Raw genomic sequence first — 26359 nt, forward strand, 5'->3', positions numbered from 1 at the left:
ACTGCCGCTCAGCTTCTCCATCTGGCCTGCTGGACTAGTCAGCGTCTGCCTGAGGAGGCGGGTGTAGAAGTCTGGTGTGGGGCTGAGGTGTGTATGTGTAATGACACCCGTGGCAGTAGCCTTGGCACTCAGGTGGCATCCCCTGGCCTGCAGATATGGGAGTGAGAAGTGTGGGGCCTGTGGTCAGGGTGGTGCTGCCCTGGGCCAGCTGCTGATGTTGGGGCATGGCCAGCATGAGCTGACCTTATGACTTCATGGTGAGCACAATGCAGCATGTGGCCAGGCTGTGATTGCCATGCAGTTATGGAGGGCGAGGAGGGCAGCTGATTTAGCCACAGGCTCTGTGCTGCGTCCCAGCTTTGCTCTCAGTGCAGGGAGACAGCCCAGTGAGAAAACCAGGCCATGCAGGGCTGCAGCAGCCCTTTCCCAGTGGGCAGGGCGTATGGAGCATGGCCAGTGTGACAACATCAGCACAAGAGCCCTCAACCACAGGAGCCTGTGCTTTCCCTTCTGAGGACAGTGGCAGAGAGCTGGGGAAGGGACACAGCATTACAGGTGGACTGGAACTCCCATCTTTCTCTTCCCTGTAGTTCTTGTGCAGATCATCTTGGGGCATGATTTTTTCCCAACCTAAAGGCATTGTTGTTTCCCTGGAGGTGTGATGCTCCTAGTTTACTGCACTGGGGCTCATGGGTGCCAGAAGGTCCTGTCCTTGTTGGTGAGGGCATGGGCCTGAGCCAACTGCAGTTTCTGGCCTAGTTGCTGCAGACTGACAGTGTGAGTAGAGATGCTGTCATTGCTGCACGTCACCTCTTGTTGCTGTGCTGCTTGGGGACTCCATTCAAATGGAAGCAGAACGGCTTTTGTGCTCCGAGCAAGCTTTTGAGAAAGTTGCTGTGGATCTGTGTCACTCCTGCGGAGCCAAAGCCTGTTCTTGGCATCTCCATGAAGAGCAAGCTGTGTAGGGCTATGCGCAGCTGATGTTTGCTTGTGGGAAGTGCAAGGGTTTTACTGCATCCCTGTGAAATGTGAATTAAGTGAGCTGTGGGTCTTTGACATTGAATGTTCAAAGGATTTTTAGTTTTGATTGGTTTTGTTTATGTTTATGGAGTGGTTGAGTTTTGCATAAGCAGGTTATCCTGCCTGCTTTGCATTTATCCTTGTGAGAGGATTGCCTGTGTGTGTTGAATGTATATGTATAAGTTAAACATTGTAAAAAAAGCCGGAGGTATCCCTGTTGAGCTATAGGACTTTGCTTCCTCTTTCATGTAATTGTAGTACTCATTGAACTGCAGTTCTTCCCTGGGCACATGAAGGTCTTCTTTATTTGATTATTTATTTATTTTTCTCCTTCATTACCTGTAGCTGCCATCTAAAAAGTGGTTCTGGAAATTCTGTTACAGGATCCAGTTCTGAGATCATTTCCTTTTAAAACTGCTCGTTTTACTATGTGTGTGCCAAACCTGCTGCTCCATGGATGGGTGAGCCAGGCTGGCTCCTCATGTCGTGTGTGTCACTGCCTGGGATAAAGGTCCTGCAGACCAGATGTTGCCCTTTGTGCCCCAAGTGAGGGCTATCATTATCAGAGGGGCCATGCAGATGACACAGAGGGGCAGAAGACAATAATGTGGCACAGATGGCCCTGAAATGAGAACTTGGGTAGCAATTGGCTGTGCAAGCCAAAAGTCTATCTGTTTCACTTCTCAGAGGTTCTGCAGTACTGCCTGTAGTAAATATTTGCTTTTTTTTTTTTGCTCAAAATTGGCAGAGCTGGCTCTGAACACATGCAGTGAGCAGACCTGCTGCTTTTGGAGGTACTGTTTTCACATCAGTCTCTTTGAGAATAAAGCTTGTATAAAGTAATCTGTAGCAGAAAATCTCCAGCAAGTAGATTTGTATGGAGTCTAAATGCAGTGCTTAAGCAGTTTGGGCACCATCTTGCGATGAAACACCTAGCTGCTGCCCATCCGTGTGCTTGTCATCATTCCTGGGAAGATTACTATGTTATTTTTAACCAAATCCTATTTCTTCTTTGCAGATTCTGAATTGTGCCTGAACGGAGTGCTGAGATCAGCCCCTGGAAGCAGCGTGAGTTTATCCTGAAAGCCTTTATTCTCCTTTCTAGATCCCATGTAAGGCTGAGTAAGTTTTGTAGCATATAATGGGTTGCAGTAGCTGACGGCGGAAGATCAGAGGTCATGCTGCAATATGAAGAAGGCTTGTATGGTAGCTGGTTCGTCGTTAAAAACCCCATTGTGATAACTGGAAATCTGGTCTGCTACTGCTGAAGTGCAGAGCTGTTGTAACTGGGATTCTTATGGTTTTCCTAATGTGTTGGGTTTTTTCCTATTTTAGGCACTAGGCAACAGCCCCTTTGCCAACAGAAGGGTTCCTACCAGCTGTCTGACTCTTTGCTTGCTGACAAAGCTGTTTTGGGGGAATCGCACACTAAGTTTCTATGTGCTTTTTTTCTGCCCAGTCTTCTGGAGAAGGTGGTGTGTTTGCAAACCATAAAATGTGCCACTGAGTTTTGTGAAACGGGGATTTGTGGTCCAAACATAGGTCCCAGGCCTTCAGGAGGGACAGGGCATGGCTGCCATGAAGTCTGTCCCAGTGAGCCAGCTTGGAGTGGAAGACAAGAGAGGACAGAAGATAGATCTGAGTCACAGAATTATTTGGGACACCTGAAAGAGTGGAGGCCTCATGGCTCAGGCCTTCTCCAAGAGGGCTGCAAGCCCCTTGAGTTTGGCTCCTGACCACTTGAAGCAGAAAACGCTCAGGATGCGGGCAGGTGATCCACATCCTTGCTGAGAGCTGCAGGTGTGTTTCTTGGGGCTGGAGATGTCCTTGGCTCTGAACAGAGCTGTTTGTTATTTTTTATGAGCTAAGAGACTATCCTGCAGAAATTCTTTGAAGGTCCAGATCTACTCAAGTTCTGGGGTGCGTGTCTAAAGGGAAAGCAAGAACAGGGTTTCTCTGTGCTAAAGAGCTATTTAGCAGTTGGAAACATTGGTTTTGGAACTAGAGGGGTAGAAGTTCAGTGAGAAGGGATGTCTGTGTGGCTCCCTGGAATTTCTCAGGGACAGCCTTAAATACAGAGCCAAAGCAGAGGGTGCTGTGCAGAGCAGACACAAACTACTCAGGATGGGAAAGAAACACTCTTCTCCTGAGGAAGAGAGGGATAATATTATCACAGCAAGGAGGGAATGGCTCTGCAGGTGACCCCCAGCAGCCCTATCATACAGCAGAGACTCACCTCTGCAGTGCAGGAGCAAATCTCCCAGACAGGCATCATGCAGAAGCTCCCCTGTCAGCAGTGGTCTATGAACCTGGCACCCACCCCATTCCTGAAGGAGGCTGAGGCACGTGATGATACAGAGTCACATGCAAACAAGCACTCAAGCTGGGACTGCGTTTCTACCCCTCTCGTTATAAAACTGGTATTCCAACACTGGGACGGTCTCATAGCTTTACTGGAAGGAACTGCTTGTATAAACTAACTAGCTGCTCCAGACCTGGGGGTGCCAGGTAAGGTGGACTGGATGGGAAGCAGGAGAAAAACCCCTCTGCTGCTTCTCTGTACTGGATGCTACACCAGGAACTGCAAGAGAGCACTGTGGTGACTCATGGCACCACTGATGCCTTTGCTAGTAACCTTGGTGTCCCAAGTGCAGCAGGAGATTGGTGGCCCAGGTCTTGGTATACTGTGTTTCTTGCTTCCCTTTTTCAATTGTGCTTTGTCAACAGATGTCCTGGTTGGCTCTTCAAGGCATAGATCCACCAGCAGCTTGGAGAAAATGCATGTTAAAGCAGAACTGATCTGCTGCTGCACTCTTGTAGCAGCTCTGGGGAGATTTTTGCTGAGCCATGCACTGGGGCAGTAGCATGGAGCCCACAGGTCCCATCTTCCTGACAAGTCTGGGCATATGAAACCATGTTGGAGCAGGTGTAGCTCAACCTGCTGGTGTTCCTGTGTTGGGGAAGGCATCCCTGTGCTTCTGGGAGGGTTGGTGATACTCCTGACTCGGCATCATTATCATCCTAGGAATAAGCTTCTAATTTCTGTACATTTCTGCAGCTCCTTTGCAGCTGATCCTAACTCTTGAATATCACAAAGGACTTACTGATGGATTTTGTCAGGCAGAGTGAAGAGGAACAGCTTTCTTGGGTGCTTGCTGTAAGGGAATGGCCTTCTTCCTAGGAAGTGATGCACAGGATATAAATGGAGAAAATAGCACTTTTGTCTGTGTCTCAAGCAGTGGATAAAGAAGGGCTCTTTTGGAGATGCTGATCACAGAGTCACAGAATGGTTATGGTTGGAAGAGACCTTTGGGTCCACCTAATCCCACTCTGCTCCAGCAGACCACCCAGAGCAGGGTGCCCAGCACCATGTCCAGATAGCTTCTGAAGGTGTCAGAGGAAGAGGCTCTACCACCTCCCTGGGCAGCCTGTGCCAGTGCCCTGTCACCCACATGGTGCTTCCAGACAGCCTCAAAACAGAGCCCTCTACACTGTCTTGATGTACACAGGGATGATTTAGCCTCGTAATTCTGATTGCAGGCAGTTTCTAGTGGAAGCCAATCACAGATGAGCACAGAGCAGCTGTTGAGGACCCTTCTCAGTGCCCCAGGACAGATTAGCTCCTTCCTGCAAGAACTGGCTCTGGATGTTGTGTTTACCACCTTTTGCCTGTGATTTGCTCTTGGTCTGCTTTCCAGAGTAGACAGGAAGATGAAGCTTCTCTTTCTTCCCTAGTCTTTACCTCATGCAGTGATGGGATGCTGGCCAGGGCTGTGCCTGCCATGTCCCCTGTGGTGGCCTGGGGTGCAGGCTGTGGGAGCCTTCACTGCTGGGTAGTGGTGCTGGGGCAGCGCTGTGCCTGATCCACCATCCTGGCTCAGGCCTGCTGGTGCATTTTATTCTAGATTTGGTGTCCATCCTCCCTGGGATACGTGCCGTGGTCAATGAAGATTACTCTGTGTCATCCCGGCTGCTTTGGTGTTGTCTGAGCAAATTGTTTTGTGGTATGTGGCAATGCATGCCCTGAAGGCTGGTGAGAATGCTTGCCAGCTACCTCAGACTCATCTTGGGAAATGATGGCTGCTGGCCAAGCACTCTGCTTGCTTTGACTGATACTTCTAACATTTTCTATATCATCTTAGTTAGGAGTCCAGCTTCCCCCCTGTTGCCTTGTATCTGGGGTGAATGCCCACTGCTGATCTTCTCTCTGTCTCAGCTCAGCTGTTGAAAGCTTCTCTAAGATGTGTGCTGGGCCTATAAGCTTTCCCCACCTTTGGGTATAAATTCAGTGAGGCCTGTTAGAGTGTCAGGAGCTGTGGCTTTCCTTTGAAGATGCAGCTTTGCTGCTCTGATGGTCTTGTGCTTGCCCCTGAAGACCTGGCAGGTCTTAAGGTGACTGAGAGCTCTCAGCTCCTGAGCTATGTAGCACCTTCATCACTGCCTTTGGCCATGAGCGTGAAGGGCTAGGTTGGGCTTCTGCCCTACTGAACTGGTGATCCCACCAGCACTGCATTGAAAAAAAGAGCTTTCCATTCCTAAATCCCTCTAGAGGAGGACTTGTCACCCGTGGCTGCAGTTTCAGCAGTGTGTCTATAAGGACTCAGAGATAAAACACTGTAGACAATATCCCAGCAGATGTACTGTGATGTTTGGATCTGCAGGACTTGCTCGCAGGAGTGGACGCTACTAGAAAATCAGGTTGCTGAAGCTGCTTGAAGTCAGGCAAGTGGGCTGTGAAAGAGCTGCTTGGGGCTGCTGTGCCTATATGAGTCTGATGGGCTCAGCTGCAGGCTTGCTGCATGCTGGGGATGCTGGGGCTTACCTGCATCCCACTGCCTCCCCTCTGCCAATGTGGGAGATGCTCCTTTTGTAGTAGCCAAGGGCTTTTTGGGCTTTTCTCAGCCTGCCAGGAGGATCCTTGGTGGGCCTGGAAAAAGCCAGCTCTCCATTGAGACATATGGCGCCCTGGTGCTCAGTTTGTGCCCTTTGCCACCTACAGTAGTGGCAGGATGCATGGTTTGGTGGTGGGGAAGCTGACAGTGCACCAGAGGGAGGTTGTGTTGTGGTGAGAAGCCTTCAGAACCAGAGAGGTGGCCAAGCATGTGGGATGGAAAGGAACATCGGGTCTCTTCCCCAGCAGTGTCACACAAGGGCACTTGTCCTGCTCCCACATGCATGTGGTGGCCAAGGGCTGTTCAGTGTGGTGCCGTTCTCCTGGCTGTGGAAATGCGTCCATCTAGCAGCTTGCAGGTCCTGCTTCTTCCAGCTCAGTGCCCAGGAAATGCAGCAGGCCCCGTGGGCGGGTAGTGGGACAGTGCTGGTTCCTCACCACGAGGTCATGATTAAACACTGCCTTTGGGATTAAGAGGGCAAGGGAGAGGGCTGCTGGCATCCTGTTACAGGTGCATGCTGCTGCTTCCAGCACAGGGTGGCTCAGCTGTGAGTGCCAGGGGGCCGTGACTGGAGTTGCCATGGAAACAGAGGGTTCAGCCGCTGGGGAGATGGAGGTGGTGCTGGCACTGTAGCACTGTGTGTGTGGTGAGCAGGGGCCATTGCAGCCTGTGGTGCTGTGCTGGTGACAGCCCAGGTGCTGCTCCAAGAGTTGTCACAGAGGGCACTTCGGGTGGTGTGTGCACCCACATCTTCCCACAGAGGGTCCTGGGGTGCTGCTGACAGAAACCCCTGCAGGGTGACTCCCCAGCAGGTTGGGCCTGCTCTGTCAAGGGCTGATGGGTGTCTGTAGGCCATGGATGCCTCCTGCCAGAGAGGCTGGGCTGCATGGGATGGAAGGGGCGGGGCTGGACCTAGCTGAGGCTGCTTGTCTGCAGCTTGGGGCAGTGCAGGTCCCCGAGGGAGCTGTTGTTGCCTTTACTCCTTTTGTCTTTGTTGCAGCAGTGCCCAGCTGAGCTGAAGGACAAGAACCCCACCAGCCTCAGTCCACGCTGTTCAGCACAACACCCTCACGGTCCTGCTGCTGTGTCAGAGTGCTGCTGCTCTTGGCAGCACTTTTTGCCTGGACTGCAAAAAGTGTGTTCTGTGATTGGGCTGTCCTGGACGCTGGGGGCAGACAAGAGCTCACCTTAGTTCTGCACAGCTTGCATCTAGACCCAACCAGCGTTAGCTAAGCCATGAGACCTATGTGCTATTTTGAAAATAATTCTCTATTTACCAGATCAGGAGAATAAGTTTTCCACATTTCTTGACTCAGGTTCTTTCTGCACTGTGTAAACTTTAATCTCTTTGTTAATTGCTTCAGTGGTAAATCATTAATGTCTCACTACATGGTACTTCCCTGCAGCAGGGTGAGCTCAGCTGCAACCCCAGGCATAGGCAGCCGGGTCTTGCTGCCCGAGCTCATATCTGCCTGCAACAACCTCCAGCTCCGGGTGCATGGTTTTGTGCCCTGCCTGCCCTCACTGTGCGCTACGACTTTCCTTCCATTGCTGTGTGACAGCAGGAAGCACTGGTGTTCCTTTCACTGAGAGCTCTGCCCTTGATGAGTCTCTGTCCTTGGGTGTGGTGGGGAGAGGCTTAATTCGGTTCCCCCCTGCCTCCACCTTTTCTTTTTTTCCTTATTTTAACCTCTCCAGCCCTTCATTTTGTTGTCATTGTCCAAGTTCCCTGAATGCCTGACACCTGCCTTGGGGGAGAATTCAAGGCACATCAAAGCAAGAAGAGCATCTGTAGTCACTAAGTATACATCCTCTGAGAGCTAGAGAGAGATTAAACCGTGAAGAAAAACAACGGCTAAAGATTGTCCAAGAAGTAAAAATGGAAGGGCTTGGCGGAGAGCAACAGAAAACAAGCAGTATTTGCTTACCAGAAGTTGTCTGTCTCATTCCTAAGGGCCCTGCTGGGGTGATAGATTCCCTCAGGCTGAAACCTGGCTGGGTGCTGGGGGGGGGGGCAGCAAGGCTGCTGTATTCTGCAATGGGCACCAAGGGTCTTGGTGTGTCCCTCCAGGACTTTACACTTGATCTTGTGACTGATACCCCTTCCACCTAGGGGGCCTCTGCTCCTTACTCCAGAAGCTGGGTGCTCACTTTCTCCTGTGCAGGCTTTCCCTCTGCAACTCCCCTGCACTGGAGAGAGCATTTGCAGTAACCTCACTTAATGGTGTCAATGCTTCTTAGGAAGAGTTGGCATCTGACTGTGTGTAGAAGGTAGAAAAGAGGTGCTAGCAATTAAAAGGGTTAAGTGAAGCTGTGAACTTGGTGTCCTACCCGGACTCTGCAGGTGCAGCTGGGCAGGGCAGCAGAGGGGCACTCACCCAGCAGTGACTGCTGTGTGGGAAGCCTGCCTGGGTGTAGGGTAAGTTGAACTTTGTCTTTCAGCTGAATAGGGAAAAATAAATAAATAAATGTAAGGCTTTGTATTTTGGGAATAATACAAAACAAGCAGGATGAATCACAGAACCATCCTCAGCAGTGGCTTTGTTTGCAGTCCCAGGACAAGATTAAATCAGTGCTTGGGGAGGTGTCAGCAGCTCAGTCTCTAGCTGAAGCAGCCTGTAGTGTGTAAGCTGCTGGATGCGTGAAGGTGTGTGGCATGGAGCTCAGTAGAGCAGCATTGCTCTTGTATGCCGTGGCCCTCCTGGTGCCTCAGGCCAAGCCTGTGGGCTTTTTCTGAAACCTGCATTCAAGGAAGTAATTATTTATTTATTGAGAAAACTATATTAGTAATAATCCAAGTTTCACACAGCATCTCCTTCCCACATGCTAAAAAGTAGAATAACTCATGAACTGGATATATTCTTAATCGCTGTGGTGAAAATGTTCCATTGGTGAGGGGCTGTGGCTGGCAGCAGCATGCCTGCCCTCCGTGGCAGAAGGGAAGGTCCTTCAGGAGGGCAGACTGGAGACTTGCCCACCCATTGTGACTTGGGCTCCTTTAACAAAAGGGCCTTTTGTCTCATGCTGTGTTGATAGCCTGAGCTCATCAAGTCAGCTGTCACTGCAGGGTAAACCAGAGCTCTTAAACCTCTCATTTCTTTTAGAATAATTTTAGGTCAAAGCATTTGCAGATACATTGATTCCTCATAGAGCTGAAGATTAATCATGTTTCCATGTGCCAAGTCAAGGAAAAGCTTGTTTTCTCTCTGGCTCTGATGAGCAGTATGTGTTCCTGAGAGGCTACACCTCTGCTGCAGATACTTGTGTTGGGGACAGCTTAAGGAAACCCAGGAAGCCTATTTTCCTGTCTTTATTTTCCATGGTTAATAGAGCAATTTCCTGCTCCTCTTTCTAGCCAGCTGCTAATCTGTCCTCACTCAGAAACAGGCTGAACACAGCATGAATTGCAGGTACTGTCAAAAAGCTGTTTCCAAGAGCAGTTCTTTCCTCGTGCTCCAAGTCCTGATTATCATTTCACTTAGAGAATTGCTGCTTTTCTTCCTTTGAACTTACATTACTTTCTTTCCTGCAAAGTAATTTTGTGACGTTTAGAGAAATTTGCCCAACAGTGAGCAGAGCACTCCCCTCTTCTGCCTGCAGGTCTCTGTCCCTGTGGGTCAGCAAGTAACAGAGGAGAAGTGCTGCACTTCCAGGGCTTGTTGCTGATTAAAACTTGACTGAGACTGGGGGTAAGGGCAGAGGTGATCTGTTGAACAGCAAATGAGGGCATGGTATGGTGAAGGATGGAGGCAACCTGGCAGGTTGTGAATCCTACTTTGTTGGTACAGCTGTGAGCTGGTATGCAGTAGAAGGAGAGCAAGTTGTTAGGATTTGCTATGCCTGGCTGTTTCCCCAGTGTTTGTAGCTCTGGGACCTGAGAGAGAGGAGCCAAGCTGTGAAGGGTGATGCTGGACAAGAGCACATGGGGGGCTCAGATGATTGGTGTCCTTGGGAGCACAGATTGCGCCATTGGAAGTGCTGGTTCCCAGCTAGCCAGGCTGGCTTCTTGAGATGGAGCAGAGAGATTTGTTTTTCCCTTTCTGAATCCAGCATTAATCAGCTTGTGAAGGCAGCAATTAGACTTGGAGTGGGAGGTAAAATGGGAGGTCAAGCTTGTCTAAAAGCATTGCTCCTTTTCCTCTAGACCTTGGGTACAACACAAGGCTGGGGGGCATGATGTGGGGGATGTGGTCAAGCATCAGGGAGAGGTGGCAGCAGACGCTGGGTGAAGGTTATGCAGGGTTTTCCAGTCCCACCCCTGCTGCTGAAGCTGCTGCAGCAGAGCCAGGGTGTGCAGGCAGGTGGCTGCTGCAGGATGGCTCCTGTGGGATGCTGGTTGCTAGGCAACCTCCAGAGGTGGAGCTTTGCAGGTTCTGCAGCTGTTGCAGGCTGCTTCTGCCCTGAATACATCCTATCCAGCACACACTGGGAGGTGCTGCTGGCTGCCCTGCTCTGCACGGGGAGCTGGGTACCCAAGTGTAGCTGGCCAGGCATTACTACCAAAGGATATGGGGTTTCTCGGACTGAGATTGTTGACACCCTGGCTGTGGAGATGGGAAGTTGTTTTGAAGCTGTGATGGCTTTTTTGTTTGGAGCTTCCACCTCAGTGATTCTGATAGTTTGCACCTAAACAAGGAGAAGATTTGAGAGCTGCAGGGCCTCAGCACCAGCAGCTCATGCACAGCCCTTTATTCAGGATGGGAACTGACTGCGAGACACTGGGGGGAGGTGGGTGAGCATGTCTTCCTTCTGATACAGTGATGGGTTGAGGAGATGAAACATGAGTGCTCTTGGTCCTCTTTAGGTGGTGGCTGTGTTGAGAAAGGGTGTGCAGAGGAAAGGCTGGGCGCTACAGCAGTTCAGATAACCTGTGTAGGCATCAGCAACTGCCTTGTTGTATGCCAGTAATGCAGGCTGTCTCCCTGAGACAATTGCAAGCTTGTCTGGGTAAGTTACTGCTGTGAGTCTCTTTTCCTTACAGTTTATTCCTAAGCCCAGATGTTTGTAGGACACTTGGGGAATCCTTTCTTAGAAACAACATTTAGATTAAATGAGATCCTGAAATGCAGCAAGAAGCTGTGCCTGTGGTTGCCCCAGGGCTGGAGGAAAGGGAAGTTACTCTGGGTGGTGGCTTAAACTTTTTATTTCAGAGCATCCAGATGCTTCAACCTGCAACATGGCATTGAAGGATTTTGCATGCTGAATGTTAAGCAACCTGCTTTTTTCTTTGCCCTTTTCCCTAGCACTTGTGAGATCCCTGCCCACAGCTGGTACATCTTGCTGGACCTTTGCTGACAGTGTTGAATGTCCTGGGTGCACCACCATGTCATAATGCCCTCTTATCCCTGCTCCTAGAGTCTCCTCTGAACTCTGCTGACAGTGCAGATGTGTGTTGTGGAAGGTACTTGCTTGCCTGGAAGAGGCACATTCCTGGCTCCGCAGAGCTGCCTGATGTGTCAGAGGAGGCAAACTGTGTAATATTGTGTTTTGCAAGAAGCCTTACTAAACTTCCATTCCCTCCGCACTCTCCTGGAGCAGAGGACAGGATGTAGGCAGCCAGTAGACAGGGATCACATACAGGGTCTGCTGGTGGTGCGTGAATGGTGTGTGCAGGACTCTGCTGCACCAGGTATATCTGTGCTGTGCTGCTGAGCAGCCAAGCTGTAGGGAGTTGTGCTCCAGTCCAGGTGTGAAGTGAGCTGCAGGGTCCCCATAAAGGTGCAGAACAGAAAGCCCTTGGCTCCATAGTGCAGGTGGTCAGTGCCTCAATCGGTCCTCAGAGCCAGGTGTGGAGCACTGCAAGGTGCGTGCAGAATCCCACCTGCTTTCTGATGGGGGCTCCTGAAAGCGGTGCATTCAGAGCACTGAAGATTGGCTGAACTAGCCAGTGTGTGGCAGTGGGGCGTTGAAGGCCACAGTTGTCTCGGGACCCCTCTGGAAACCTTTGTGCCGATGCAGCAGTGTGGCCGTCTGCATGTGGGAGGGGAATGGGTGCTGGAGAGCTAATGCATGCCGTGAGCTGCCCTGCTGCGGAAAACCAGCCACAGGCTGCTCCGATGTTGGAGTGGCACAGCCCTTCCCCCAGGCTCCTGTTTGTGGGCACTGACTCACTGGCCAGAGAAGTCAGCAGGACAGCTGTCAGCACCAGCATCCTGCCGAGGGGCTCTGACACCCAGGGACCGAGCTGGGATGGCTCCACGGGGTGTAATGGCAGAGGGAGGAAAGCTGCTGCGTAGTGCTTTGCCTTGCAGTGCCTTGCCTTGCAGCAAGTGGGGTTTTTCAGCAGGCTGATGACAGTGAGGCATTTCGACTTTTGCTAACGAGCTGCTGGCGTCAGGGGGAGGGGAGCCGATGCCTGAGGGAAACAGGGAAATCGGAGAGCTCTGAAATAGCATCAGCCCCTGCTGTGGTGGCAGCAGCTGTGTGCCTGTGACATCACTGCTGCTGTGCTGGCCAAGCTGCAAAAGGTGCTGCAAAGGGTCAGGAGAATGGAGATTGGAGGGGACAGTGGGGTCTGTGGGTGCAGGGGAAGACCAAGTCATGCTATGGATACGAAGCAGGCTGTTGGTGATCTGCACAGTACACAGTGCTGTGACATTCAGGTTGTTAGTGATGACATGTGGTGTGCTGTGGCCGTAGGGATGGCATCCCATGCCAACAGTCAGCATGGGCTGACTGGCCATGGGGCAAGCACTGCTTGTCACCACTACCAGAAGCCTCATGGGATGCAAGAGAAACATGGAAGTAAGGAATTCACCAACTGCAGGGATGCTTGTCTAGCAGTGGGCTGTACGTGGGCTGGGCACTTGTCCTGTCCCAAACTGTAGGTCTGAGTGCTGGGGTGGAAGCCAGCCCTATCCTGGGCTAAGTTAGGTGGCCTTATGAGAGGGAGGGAAGCAAACCGCAACATGGGATGTGGCAGAGGCATCACAAGTTGCAATCTGTGCCCAGTTTTTCAGTTTGCTGTTAGATGTCTCAAGTAGCTCCTTAATCTGGAGAAACGTGTGGCGGTTTGGCAGAGCTGAATCCTGCTCTCTCCTGAACCACCACCTGAGAGAACTTCATTTACATGCTGATGGGGCTGTGTGAAAGGTATTTCTCGACTTCCCAACCTGTCCACCCAGAAGGGTTACAGCAGTTTATTCCCAAACTTACATATTCATCTGGGAGGTGTCACTCGAAAGGATGGGAAGCTGGTGGCTGGAACCTGATTTTAAAATGACTTATGTCTTGAAAAACATCTGTTTGCTGCTGTGTGGGGGTGGGAGCTGGACAGCAGGAAGGAGAAAATGATGCTTTTTCATGCAGACAGGCTTGGGCACAGAGCAATGTGGTCCCACCGGCCTGGTGGTGGACATACTGCTGGACAGGCGAGCTGCTGAGCTTTCCTGAAGCACAGGGAACATGATGCAGGTCACAGCATTCTTTCCTGAGTTTTCTGATGCCAGAAGGACTGTGTGTTGTTTTTGTTATCTTTTAAAGCAAAGCAGAGTCTGCCAGGTGGCAGAAGAGAGGCTGTGGAACGTGGCCAAGCTGCCATCGTGCCATGAACTTGAGGCTGGTGTGTTGTGTATTCCTGTTCTCTCCTTGTGAATTTAGTGACTTCACTTTTTTTGCCCTAACTTTATTATTCAAGTTTGACCCATGTCCTGCATGGTGTGATGCCACTGATTTCACATCATGAGGGAGCTGACCCAGGCTTTCTGAGGATAGCTTGGTGAAATACATATGGACTGTTTTATTGGCACTGGAACTGGGCTTTGGTTGTTATGGGAGGCTGCTGCCTGTCTCCAGAAGGCAATGCCATTGGAGGCGTGGTGTGGTTTGTGTAGGGGAGGCGCTTTTCTGTCTGTAAGATGTGTTGGGAAAGCACAGCTTTGTGTTCCAGGGTCAAATGTCTGCACTGCTAACACATGACAAGTAAGCAGTTATCCTGGCTCTTCACAACAGCTGACATAATATAATACATAACTGCCCAAATACCAAATACAGTTTCAATACGTGTCAATGAATTCTAATCTCACTGCATGAGAGCAGCTTACCAGCCTCATTCCAACAGGCTGAGAGCCCTTAGTCTGGAGTGGGCCAGCTTCCCCATAGCTGGTCTGCATGGAGGGCCTTGTGCTCATCTCACTAAGGCAGACACAAAGCATGTAGAGATTTTGCAGAATCATCTCTTCCTCCTATCCTTACCCTTGTATTTTTCCTACTTGATCCAGCGCACATCTCAGCAGCTCTAGCCTTGGCCATCATGTGGCCTGTGGATGAAAAGCCACTGTCTGCTGCTCATCACGGTGCTCAGCAGCTTCTTCAGCCCCAGATTTGACATATTTTTACCAGTTCAACATCTTCGTTGTTCCCAGAAACTCAGGATCAGGTCAGCAGTTGCAGAGCACACCAGCTGAACAGCCCAAGCTTGCCAGGCGATGCTTAATGTTAGAAACCAATCATTTCTCCTGCCTACGTGTCTGTAGTGGTTGCCAAAGCATCATGCTCATTTAAACCAACTGGGCAGGCGGGCTTCTGCCCATCTTCAGAGGGGGAATGTTCCAGGCTTTGAGGTAGACCTGTTAACTGCTAGTGGGGCAGAAGCTGCAGGAAAACCATCCTTGTAGTTACTTTAGGACCATCCTCTTGTGGTTAGTTTGTGGCAATTGCCTGTAGAGCCAAGCTCATGCCTTTATATCTCTTTGCTACCTAGAGATAGGAGCTGTGGTAGTAGGGTCAGGTCCTGACTTGTTGTGTGGTGGGCCAGCCTTGGTCTGATGAACAGGAGAAGACAGCAGAGCTGCATTTGGGCAGTGTGATATTGCTCAGTATTTGAAGTGAAAAGTGTATTATCCATCATATTTGCAGTGTATGCTGCTCTGTAGGGCAGAACAGCATCATGCTGTGTTTTTCTGACATCTCCTTTTGAAAACGCTCTTGGCAGAGGGGTGGGAGGGAGCAGGTCTTGGAGGTGATGGGGAAAGGGTGGGTTACAGGCATTATATCTATGAGACTACATGTTCATGCTATGATGGGGATGGATGCATGGTATAAGGCTAGTGGGTGGATGAAGGGGAGATGTCTGCACCTTATGGTTCCAGTGAGGACTGGATAGTAGTGGCAGGGGGTGGGTGAGTAGTAAGTCTTCAAGCTCCCCATTGCTATGTCTCTTCTGCAGTAACTGAGTCCTGCTATGCAGGGTGGCTGCAGGACGCAATGGCCATGGGACACAGTGGCTTTTAATCCTGCCTGTTGTGTGTAACCTAAAGTACTTGCTGGGCAGAGGAGTTAAGTAACAGGGAGTTGGAGAATGCTTTTGGTGCTAAGCAAAGTGCCTTACTGTAAAGGGGGAACGTCAGAAGATTGTGATTGTCTGGGGAAACTTGGATGCTAGAACATTCGTCTCGGTGACTGAACTGAAGGAGGGACAGAAAATAGTGGGAAACAGAGGACTTGAGACAAGTGTGTGAGTATAAAGGGTCTTAGAAAGCTCCTAGCATTACTGTTCTGCATGTGTGGTTACACACCAGACAGTACATCTCAGTGCTGCAATAGCAGGGCCTTTCTATCCTGACTAGTGGAGAATCTGCAGAAGCCAGGCAATGAGGAGGACTGAAACATGCAGTCTGTCCAGTTAAGAACAGAACGGCATCTGAAGCAGACTCTCACTCTGGCTTTGTGGAAGGAGGCCTGGGTGAGACATGGGAGATACCTTTGTAATGTGCAGAGGATAAAGCTTTGAAGCAGGCTGATGTGCAGGGAGAAGGACTGCAGGACACTATTAAAGGCTTGTCAGACTGGTGTAGATGGACCAGCTCCGTGAGTTGAGCTGAATGGGATTAAATGACCGCTTCAAGCATCTCTTTGCCGCAGTGTTTGTGCTCCTGGTGAAAGGATGTGGTGACTTCCCCTGGGGCTTGCAGAGGAGGCAGCACGGGGCCTGGAGCAGGGCTGAGGGGAGCAAGCGCAGGCGGCTGCGGAGATCAGAGCTTCCACGTCAGCGACATCTGGAGCCTCACCTCTGTGAGTCAGCGGTTTGGGTGATGATGAGTCACAGTGGTGCTGCAAGACAGCCATGGGCTGGTACAGGGCTGGAATCAATTGTCTGGAAGAAGGGCATCTTGAGAAGAGGAAGACAAGATGTTTTCACATTTTTTCAGCAAGCCTGGCTGTGAGGTATGCCAGCACTGAGCAACTCAGCCCTCTCCTGCTCCATGCTGTGGCACCTCAATGAGCTGGAGCTGGTATCTGGTTGCTGGCATCCCAGCCTGAGAGCAAAGCTCCCTGCTTGGCTGCACCTGCCAGCACGTGGCTGTGGTCACATGCATTCCCTGCCCTTCCGCATCCCTAGTGTGGAAAATGCAGTCATGTCCTTCCCCATGGGGTGTATGCTGGGATACTGCTAATCCCCAAAACTGGAATCCTGGAATCTGCACTGAGTGCACACGTTCTGGAATTCACGTTCCAAGTTGATCCTGGGATGTAGGAACTGGTGGCTGTAAGCTGCTGCCCTGTTCTGAGGTGATTGAAATGGTGAGACTGGACAGAATGGGTTTGAAAACCAAGTGGAGGAAATCCCATACTGTGCCAGGGGTGGAAAAGGAGGTGGTGTTCCTCTCTTTTCAGGCAGTCCCTGCTAGGAGCAGCCTCTCCTGCTAGGAGTTTCTTCTGCTTGTCTGCAGCATGCAGGTGATCTTTGAGTGTGTGTGAACATCCCTGTAAATGCGTCGAGGTATTCAGAGCCAGTTCAAGCTCACAAGTGCCGCTTTCATGCTTCAAGAAAATTACTCAGGATTTTTCTTCATCCCTTCCGGGCTCAGATAACCTCAATGTGAAATCTGAATCTCCAGAACTGCCACAGACCCATTCCTGTGAGAAGGCTCAGCCCTGCCCTCAGTGCTGTGGGTCAGAGCCTCAAGTAGCATGTCCTCTGTGCATGTGTCCAAGTCAGTGATAGCCAGCTTGAGATTTCTTTATGGACACCTGAGGGATCTCTGCAGACAAGGCGCAGATGTCCTGCGGCAGGCTGAAGTCTGGTGGCAGTGCTTTGTAAGTTGTTAAGACATTTTCCATTTGCCTCCAGTTTAAGATTCTGTAGTGTCTGGGCCCTCTCAAAAGTTGAAGAAGAGATTCTCTGTAGCAGATGGCTGGAGAGATGAATGCTGCTTACAAATATGTAGAAGTGAGACTGAGGAAGTATTTTGTTAGCTCTGTAGACTTGGAGAGACATAATGGTTCAACTCCACGAGCCTTGTCTTCCATCTCTGGAAGCTGAATTTTGTCCCTTCTCAGGCCACGTTGCCACTCCAGGTTACTATTTCTGGCTGCTGCTCAGTCCTGTGACTTGTTCAAGTTGCTTTGACACCTTGTTGGTCCTACTTTCACATAATCTGTTAAATGGTTTTGAGCATGGAAATTTCCAAGTCACAGTTTGTTTGTTTTTTCCCCACAGCTGCTGTAATTCATCCCGGCCACACGTATATTTTGGGACTCCAGAATACAAGCGAGCACTGCAGTGCTGGTCACTGGGGGCGTGCTGGGGGCCAGCATTATGGTGGCTTTGGGAATCGGACCTGAATTCCTGGCGGTCACTGTGTTTGACTGTGTGGCTATGGCACTGCATTAATGTGCCTTTGTTTTCTGTCCTGAATATAAAGCAGAGATGGAAAGCAGCACAGGCAGAGCTAATTGCTCCTGAAAGTCAAATGGGGGGTGGATGAAGGGTATAAAAAGGGAGAGGATGGAGGTATATCTGTTCCTGAAAACCAGCTATTCCATGTAAGAATGCTTCTTGACTTGTGCAGGGCTGGGCTTGCCTCTAAAGGCAGAACCCTTGTCCCCTGGGGAAGCGATGGGGAACAGATGAGACTGCTGAGCAGGTCCTGTCTCCAGTCCAGAGAGCTGCTACTCTGCTCCTTCTCCCTGTGTTTGGAACCTAGACTGGGGCTCTCCCAGTGCTCTGAGCTGTTCTTTCTGGGGCTAGGAAAGGAGGGCTACCAGCCCTTGTGTTGTCACCTCCAAGGCACTCTGTGCTAAGCCTAGCTAAGCCCTGATCTAGTGAAGTGGGGTCTCAGCTGTTGACTCCACAGGTGCTCCCCCCAGTAGGCACCTGGAATCCAGCCTTCAGATCTCCTGGGGAGCTTTGTGTCAGGTCTGGTCTTCGGGGCCAGCTGGATCTTTGGGGATCCCAGGCACTGGGACACCATCTAAGATAATGAAGAAGTGAGTGAGCGTGGCACAAGGGGGTTCCCCAGTCCAGTGGGAACTGCTCAGTGTTTTGGGGAGCAGAGGCTGCAGGGCTGGAGGCTGCCCTGAGGAGACTGGAGGGGGATGGTTGTGCTTGCAGCCTCAGGGCTGACGTAGGTGCCTGTCATCTTGCAGCTGCCACAAAGCACAAACTCAACACAGGGCAGATTGTGCATTGCCATCAGGCCAGCCAGAAATGCAGTCAATACTTGGGATTCAGTTTGGGCTGCTTGGTGACCTGGTTGTGCACAGATCTGTCACTAATGACCCCAGCACTGGGGCCCTTGTGCTGTATTGTCCCATGTACCTGGGGGCACAGTGAGCATGTCTAGCATTTGCTGGGTGGCAGAAGGCAGGCTGGAGCACAGACCCTGCTGCAGGGCACCATGATCGTGTGTGTGAAGGGTGGTGTGGGTTGGGGCACACTTCAGGGCAGTGGTACAAAGGAATAGGACTGAGATGCAAGCCCCTCAGCACCAGCTGTTTTCTGAGCAGCCCCAGATTTGCCTATGTGCTCTGAGGCCCTGCAGTGTCCCCTTATGTCCCCTTTGCAGGTCAGAGCAGGTAAGCTGCAGGAAGCATGTGTGCTGCTCTGCTACCCACCTTGCTGCAGTCCCAAGCTGCCTTTCCTTTTCTCTCCCCACACTCCTTTCAACCGTCTGTTCTGTTCTTTAACATATTTGTCTTTCATCTTTGATAACTGCCTGCAAGGCTTGAACATCTCCGAGACCTCAGAGCCATCCTTGCTTTGGAAGGAGGCCAAATCTCCTGCTAAAAGGTCATTTCTTCTGTGCCTGGGCACATTCAGAGATCGTGAGGCCCCTTTGCTGCAGCAGCCTGGGAAGCTTAGAATGATATTTCCTTGTTCTTAAGCCAGTGTTCCTCCTTTTTTTTTGCATGTCCACTCCTCATTTGAGCAGTGGGTCTTTGCCAGTGGCCAGACTGTAGCAGCTACTCCTGCCCTTTCTCTCAGGCCCTTAAGCATCACAGCTGGCTCTACTCTGGCCCTACTCTCCTGAGAGCCTGCTTGGGACTCACCAAGTGCTAATAGGTGGGGAGACCATGTTTTGCATGCTTGTCTCTTATCATTGAGGCTTATTTGGTGATGCTCTGGGATTTCTTAGAATCCTAACCCTACTTTGATCTGTTCTCAGCAGTGGGGGCATGATTCATATTCTTGTTCAAAAATGCTGGAGCTGAGTGGGTGCTTACAAGCTTGTGTTGGTGTGGCAGAGCCAGGCTGTGTGCCTGCTCTGCCAGCATGCAGCACTGCTTGGCCCCACTGCTGATGTCTTTAAGCATTCAGAAGGAACACGCTAGGATTCACAAGAAGAGGTGAGATGGCCTAAAGACACCTGAGCTGTTGTAGAAGCTGCTCGTGCCATCTCTGTGGTTGCCCAAGCAATGGCCTTGCACTTCCCACCGTGGCCCACATGTGCTGGGCCTTGCATTCAGGCCATGTCTCCGCCCTGGCCTTCCTTGGGCATTCCTTACAAATGAGAGCATTAGGGGGATTTGAGTGTCTCTCCTGTAAGGTTTGCCATGTCTTAGTGCTAGTCCTGCATGTCCAGCCTGACATGTGCAGTGGGTAGCCGGGCACTACAGGTCCCTCTCTGCCTGGCACCTCTGGGGTCAGACACCTCCCTGTCCCTGCTGGAGGGCATTGCTTCTTGCCAGGAACTGAGGTAATTTTGCTGTTTTTCCCAGGTTGCCCTGGCGAGCTGACACAGAGGCATTAAGGGTGGATCAGATGGTGAATGCATTACACAGTATTGCCTGGCCTGCACCAAACCACTCGGTGTCCCAAGGTGTGGGTCCAGGGCAATGGCACAGTGCTGGCACAGCTCTCTGCTGTGGGCAGCACTGATAATGGCCAGGCAGTTCAGCTGTTGTATTTGGTGGTGTGCATGACACAATAAATTAGGTCCTTCCAATCATGTGTCAAGTCCTATATGAGCCATGGTTATGGTATCATTGTCCTTGTCTGTACCATCTCCTGTTTTCCTCCTCCTCCTGTCTGTGTTTTGTTTCCTCTCAGTTCTGACCTGACTTGTCCCCCTGCTTTCTGTGCTTTCCCTTCCCTGTTCCTTCTTACCTGGCAGCCCCGCTGTGCACCTGGTCCCACAGCTGGTACTGGGGCTCTGTGGCCACAGCAGGCATTGGAGGAGGATTGTGGCTCTGTGTCTTGAGGAGCCTGAATCCTTTGTGCCCTCCACATTTCCCCTTTATTTGGGAGCTCTGAGGTGGCTGCTGTCCCATGATAGTGGGCAGGACTCTCTATTGGGATGCTTCTCACAGTGATACAGATGATTTCACCACCAAATGCTTGGAGGTGAGTGACACCAGATCAGGCTGTGTTGGGAAACGTGTCCTTCCAGCTGAGCTGCTTAGCTGTGACAGAAGGCTCCATCCTGCTGGGTTGGCAGGGGCAGGGATCACATCCTCAAGTGCATATGCTGCCGGGGAAAGGCCAGGTCAGCTTTCATAGCCTCTCCAGGCAGTGCAGTGAGGTACCCACAGGACTGTGGGGCTGATGTGTACACATTTCCAAGGGGCCCAGGGAAGATGCTCGCTCATCTGATGTGTGCCTGAAATTGTGGACTTGCTATTCAGAGAAGTGTGGGATGAGGTCCATGCTCTGTCCTGATATCTCTTGCTGGATGAGAAGCTCAGAGTGGTTCCTGGCTTCAGCACGTTCCTGGCTATAACCATGCTCTTGCCACCTGTGTGGCATTGAAGCCCCAATGGCTTTTTCAGAATCCTCTATGCACATCGCATCTGGTGTCCATCCTGCAGCAGGCCCTGTAGCTCTGTTTGAGACCCTCATGTGTGTACATGTGTATGGGAGATTGGTAATCACAGCCTGAACCTCTGATTAATCAGCTGAGGCAAGTATGGGGTCAGCTGTTGGAGCACAGGTGAGAGTGATGTAGCTGTGCTCCCGGGAGGGGTGGAGCTTGACTCCATCCCCTCTGAGACCTCATTTAAGGGCTGACTCCCACTGGAGCAGTATCTCTTGGAGATTGCTCACCAGGGAGGACTGCCCCAGCTTCTTCAGCCAAGGCACCACCATTGGTGAGTTTTTCCTTTACTTATTCATTTATACCTTCTGTACATTTTGTTACCATCTGTACATTAAAAACCAATACAACATGGCACCTGCTTTAACCGCAGACTTCGGTATTTGAAGTGGGCTGGCCTCCTTCTGGCCAGGTCCCCTGAGCAGTGTTACCTGCTTTGGGCAGTAAGTCCCTGTTGTCTGTGATGTCCTCTACTGATGGCAGGGTGGCGGAGACCCTGCACAACGTACCTCTGATCAACACAGGAAAGTATGACAGAGCAGGGTACCAACTGCTGGGATGTGAAGCCATGCTGCGCTGGTAGGCCTGGAGTCTGCCTCCAGCCAACCTGCCAGCATGGCCTGTGCAAACCTGGGCAGGAAGCTTTTGGAACCCACTGCAGGGCCATGCTGTGGTCCTGATCAGAGAGTGCAGAGATGATTTCCATCACCAGGAACGTTTTTGGCAAAAACTGAGCTCCTTTTTCACAGGTCTTTTCAGGAGAGATAAAAGATGTTTGTACTGTGTCCTCCACACAATACAGATATCCACATGTGTGTCATGGCATTATGGTTGTTTTGGAACAAATAGAATGGTGCTGATTCAGGGCAGAGGATATGCTGCAGGCAGATAGTGTCACCTGAACCTTTTTAGCCTATCAAAACCATTTGGCATATTCTTCCCTTCAGAAGGCTTCACTGTCACCTGTATGAGTGGTTGCTTGATCTTCTACCAGCATCAGCCTGGCTTACCCTTGGGGCTGCAGTCTGGTCCCTGGCTTACTGTTTCCTCTGGGGACAGGTAGTTGTAAGGAAGGAGTGTGTGGTCCTGACAGTAGAGAGTTGTGAGTATCACACAGTGAGCAGTGGGCAGTCTGTGGAGCTCCTGCTGATGGGCAGCTGAGCAGTCAAGGCTGAGAGGGGGTTTCTCCCTCTGCCTTTGGTTGGTGTGTGCTCCCTGAGAGCAAGCACATGCACAGGGTTTGCTGGATTTGTCTTACTTGTGCTTTCTGGGGGGGCTCCTGATGGCTTGGAGTGCTCTGAAGTTTTCATCAGCATTTGTCCAAAGTGGTGGGTGCTCCCTGAGCACTGCTCTTCCACACAAGCTGCTTGGCCACTGCTCTTGGTGCCTGGCAAGCATTGCCCAGTGCCTGCTCTGTCTGTCCCTTTGCCTCCCTTTTCCTGGAGAACTGCTGCCAGCCCTAGGTTGCCAGGCAGGGGAGCAAGAAGGCCAAACTTGGAAGAGCTGTAGCTGAGAAGTGACCATACCCCCGGTGTGGGACCTGTCAGCTGGGTGGTGTAGTGTGGCTGTGCACTGCAGCCAAGCAGGGCAGGAGCCAACTGCTGCATCATTCAGGGGATGCTGGGTCCATGTGCTGTGATTCTGCAGTCATGTGTGTCTCTCTGCTCCTCCTGACAAACATCTCTGCTTGTTGCAGCAGTCTGTGCTGCATGAGAGCAGCCAGTGGCCCTGCACTGAAAGCCACCCATCTCTGAGCTCAGCAAGATGGTTGCCTCATTATGCCCCAGCCAGCTCCAGGTGGGCTGCAGGTTCACCCTGGGGCTGCTCATTCCTGAAGAAGTTAGTGCTTCAGGCAAGGCAGGGACAGGCACAGCCCCCACGCTGCCTGCCTGCCATGGACAGTACCCAGAATGTTCCACAGCAGCTCTACCAGTGCCCTAAGGTTTACCACCACTCACTGAAGACAGGATACATCCCTCTGCTGTGACAATGTTAGCTTGTGCTCTGTGGATACTTTCAGGCACTTTGTGCTTTCAAGTACCACAAGGTACTGTCACCTCTGCAGTGCAGCCAGCAGTGTTTGGGTCCATGCTGATGTTCCTCCCTGGTGAGCAAAGTAGCACGAGGAGCCATATGTGCTGTTAGTGGAGCACTGCTGGATGTCCCACTCTGCACTTTGGTGTGGACAGGGGTGAGGAAAGAGCTTCTGTTCAGCTCTTGCTGTCAGTACATCTCCAAGCTGACTGTTGAACTAGAGCAAGCAGGGTGCTTGGATTACAGAGGCAGTGCAGTGTTTTCTGCCCTATGAACTGTTCAGGAGACCCGGGCGATGCAGAGAATTGCCGCACTGTATAGTGGATCTAGCTCCTTGCTGAAAACCCCATGTAGCAGCTGAATGGCAAAGCTCCTTCCCTGCTGGTATGTGTTTGAGAAGGATGCTGGAAGGATTGCAGCTTGTCCTCTGGTACTTGGACCAGGATGAGTCAGATGTTTGCAGGTGAGAGAGACTGAGTGCTGAACGAGAGGCAGATAGAGCTGGCACAGTCTTCCATGCAGGGTCTGTGCCACAGTGAGGGGCTGTGTTTCAGGCACAGAGCTCCCAGTGAGGTGGGAGCCTGAGCACTGCGGGGGAAGCTGAGGGATACCAGCGGGCAGGTGGGAAGGAAGCCCAGTTCCCAGCTCCGCTGCGGCTGCAGTACACATCAATCAATGTGCGGGGGTGTTGGAGTTGAGGAAGCAGCTGCTCTGCAGAAAGCACTGCCTTGTGTGTGGCATCAGCCCAGCGGAGAGAAGCTGTGCTGGCAGCATGAGGATGAGGAGCTTGCACCAAGGTAGGAACCACTCAGGATGCTCTGTGGCACCGGGTCTGTTTGGGGGGCCAGCTGGTCCGGGCAGCTGCAGCATCTGGGCTTTCACCAGCAGCACCTGCCTAGCAGAGCAGCAGCCTGGGTGTGTTGCAGGTCCTAGAGCCTGGGCAGGGGGAGAGGGACTGTTTTCCAGGTACGGAACAGTTTGGGACAGTGAAGATCTCTGTCCTTGCCAACACTGCATAGGGAGCAGTGATATTCACTCTACAGGAGCCGGGAGCACCCTGTGTTTCTGACCTTCTCACCCAAGTGTCAGTAGAACAGCTGCTAGGATTTTTTGGCCTTGCTGCAGGTCCTGCAGTAGCATTGCATGTCAGAAGACTCACTGCCTGCAGGCATAGTGCTTGGGACAGTCCACCACAGCGCAGCAGGCTAGCCATCTTCAAGTGGGGCTGATTCGGGCTCTGCAAGTCTCCAGCTGCCTGCAGTGCTAGGAGACAAGGCTCCCCACACCAGTGCTGTTGTGATCAGCAGTGTCCCAGTTGTTCTTGCAGCCGTTGCCTGTCCCACAACTGCTGTCTGTCTTGCAGCTTGGCAGTAGTTTTTATCTGGCAGCCCCTCTGAGCCCCTTGGCAGCTGCTGTACACAGTGGTGAGAGAGAACCACATTGGGTTGGTGTGCAGCTCTGACCAGCCTGGGTGCACTGACGGGGGTGTGTTCAGGTATTCGGCTCAGGGGGCTTTGCAGGGATACTTGTGTGTGATGCTTCAGAAACAGAAATATCCAGTCCCAGCTGCTGCATGGCAGAATCCTCAGTGGGGTGCAAGGGGAAGAAAGCTGAGCCCAGGAGCAAAGGGGATTTCTCAGCCTTAAAAGCAAATCTGACTGCACTGAGTGAATGGGAAATAGAAGGAGAAAGCAGGCTCAGATGAAAACCTGCTTGTCTGGAGGCAGCAGGGAAGGGAAGGCTCTGGGAGGGGAACACTGCGGAGGCTTGAGCTGTGATGCGCTGTGGAAGTGTGGGGGCAGAGTGTCTGGGAAATCCGTGAATCCACACACCAACTTGATGGGGATGAAGAGGAAAACACCAAGGAAAAGAGAATCAGGGAGACGGTGGGAGAGCATAGGCAGTGCAGGCCCACGTGTGATCCCAGCAGCTCAACTCAAGAGCTGGAGAGCAAAGGGGTCTGGAGTAACACGTGAGTGGGCAGAGCCTTCAGCTAGAAGTGGACAGAGTGGGAGAGGGCTCATGGAGCAAATGCAGCCAGGCTGTGTTGAGAAGGGCAGGATAAGTTGCTGGAGTGGGAGAGTGGGCAGCGGGCATGTACAGGGCAGCATGTGCCCTGTACTGGATGGAGTGTGATCTGCAGTCCTGGCAGAGCCTGGTGCCAGCAGAGCTCAGGGAAGCTGCTGGCACAGCCACCACTAAGTGCCAGCCCGTGCCATGCCCATGGTGTGCCACCTGCCCATGGTCACGCTTTGGCCTTAGACTCAGCAGCACCCCAGGAAATCAGGACCTGCTGGCAGCCAGTGTTGGGGCTGGGCAGTGCCAGGGTGTGGTGGTTCTGATTGCCAGAAAGGGAACAGTGGAGTTAATCTTGCCAGTGTAGACTGGCTTTGGTCCTCTTTTGAAATGGAAATCACAGAGCAGCCTCTGTGGTGGGCCAGTATGGCAGCCGGGCTCTGCAGGTAGCACAGCTTCATCCTAGGTGCTGTGTAATGAATGAGAGTGATGGGACAGCATGGAGGCTGTTTGCCCTGCAGGTTGGAGTCCTGTCCTGCTCTAGGTATTGTGTAGAAACAAAGTGGGACAGGGTTTCCACTGGCCTCAATCAGTGTGGCTGCAATTGTGATGTAAACCTCTCCTGTCAGTCTGTGGTGTGTCAGTGAAGCTATCCCTTTGGCAGCTTTCTGAGACCTGTGGCCTTTCTCCTACTCGTTGCTCTCCATATCTGGTCTCTGCAGAGGCGCTGAACTTTCTGCAAAGGGGAGGTGGCAGGAGCTTGGGTTTTGCATCTGAGAAGTGCAGTGAGGTGGCGAGCACTCTGCACAACCAGCTTCTTGCTGTCTGGAAGTGTGTTCTGTCTTTAAAACTTTGACAATTCCTGCTTAATTCACAGAGATGCTCTAGCAATAACCACTCTCCGGTTTTGAAGATTTTGAGAGCTGCAGCAAAAACCACGGGGAAAATGAACTGATTGGGCTCCCTGGGGAAAGAAGAGGATGAAATTGCTTGCTAACAATATGCTGGAAGCCAGGGCCATGTTTACTTGCATGGACGGAGATGGGGAAGCCAGGCAGGAAGGCAAACTGTAATGCTGGGCAGAGCTGGGGCATCTACCTCATCTTGGATGCTCCCCCGGTCTGTAACCAAGTTCTGAAGGTGCCTTGGCATGCTGGACATCCAAGCACTGTGGGAATGATTGGTGCACTGGCACTCCTGCTCTCACTGGAGGCCTCCTCCCATAGCTGGGCTTCCGGCAGGCAAGTGCCATGTGATGGAGTGCAGGCGGTACAGGGTGGCAGTGTCATGCTGGATTCTGCCATCCTCAGGGCCTTGGTGCTGACAGACCAAGAGGAGCCAGGCTCACTCCCCAAGCTCAGG

At 51.7% G+C, this 26359-nt stretch overlaps 1 protein-coding gene across 15 annotated transcripts in view; it reads left to right on the top strand.

The window, feature by feature from the left end:
• Positions 1-26359, top strand: part of EPB41L1 (erythrocyte membrane protein band 4.1 like 1) — a 76894-nt gene that overhangs the window by 8182 nt on the left and 42353 nt on the right. For 11 of the 15 annotated variants that reach the window (XM_072349807.1, XM_072349805.1, XM_072349814.1 and 8 more), the window contains exon 2: positions 2039-2088. The gene's annotated coding sequence lies outside the window, so the exon portion shown is untranslated. Of the gene's footprint in view, positions 1-2038; positions 2089-10501; positions 10641-23651; positions 23779-26359 lie in introns of those variants that run through there. The other 4 variants (XM_072349809.1, XM_072349813.1, XM_072349818.1 and 1 more) reach the window with 2 other exon arrangements.

This window comes from Excalfactoria chinensis, chromosome 15, assembly GCF_039878825.1.
Source record: "Excalfactoria chinensis isolate bCotChi1 chromosome 15, bCotChi1.hap2, whole genome shotgun sequence".
In the NCBI taxonomy this organism is placed as follows: domain Eukaryota; kingdom Metazoa; phylum Chordata; class Aves; order Galliformes; family Phasianidae; genus Excalfactoria; species Excalfactoria chinensis.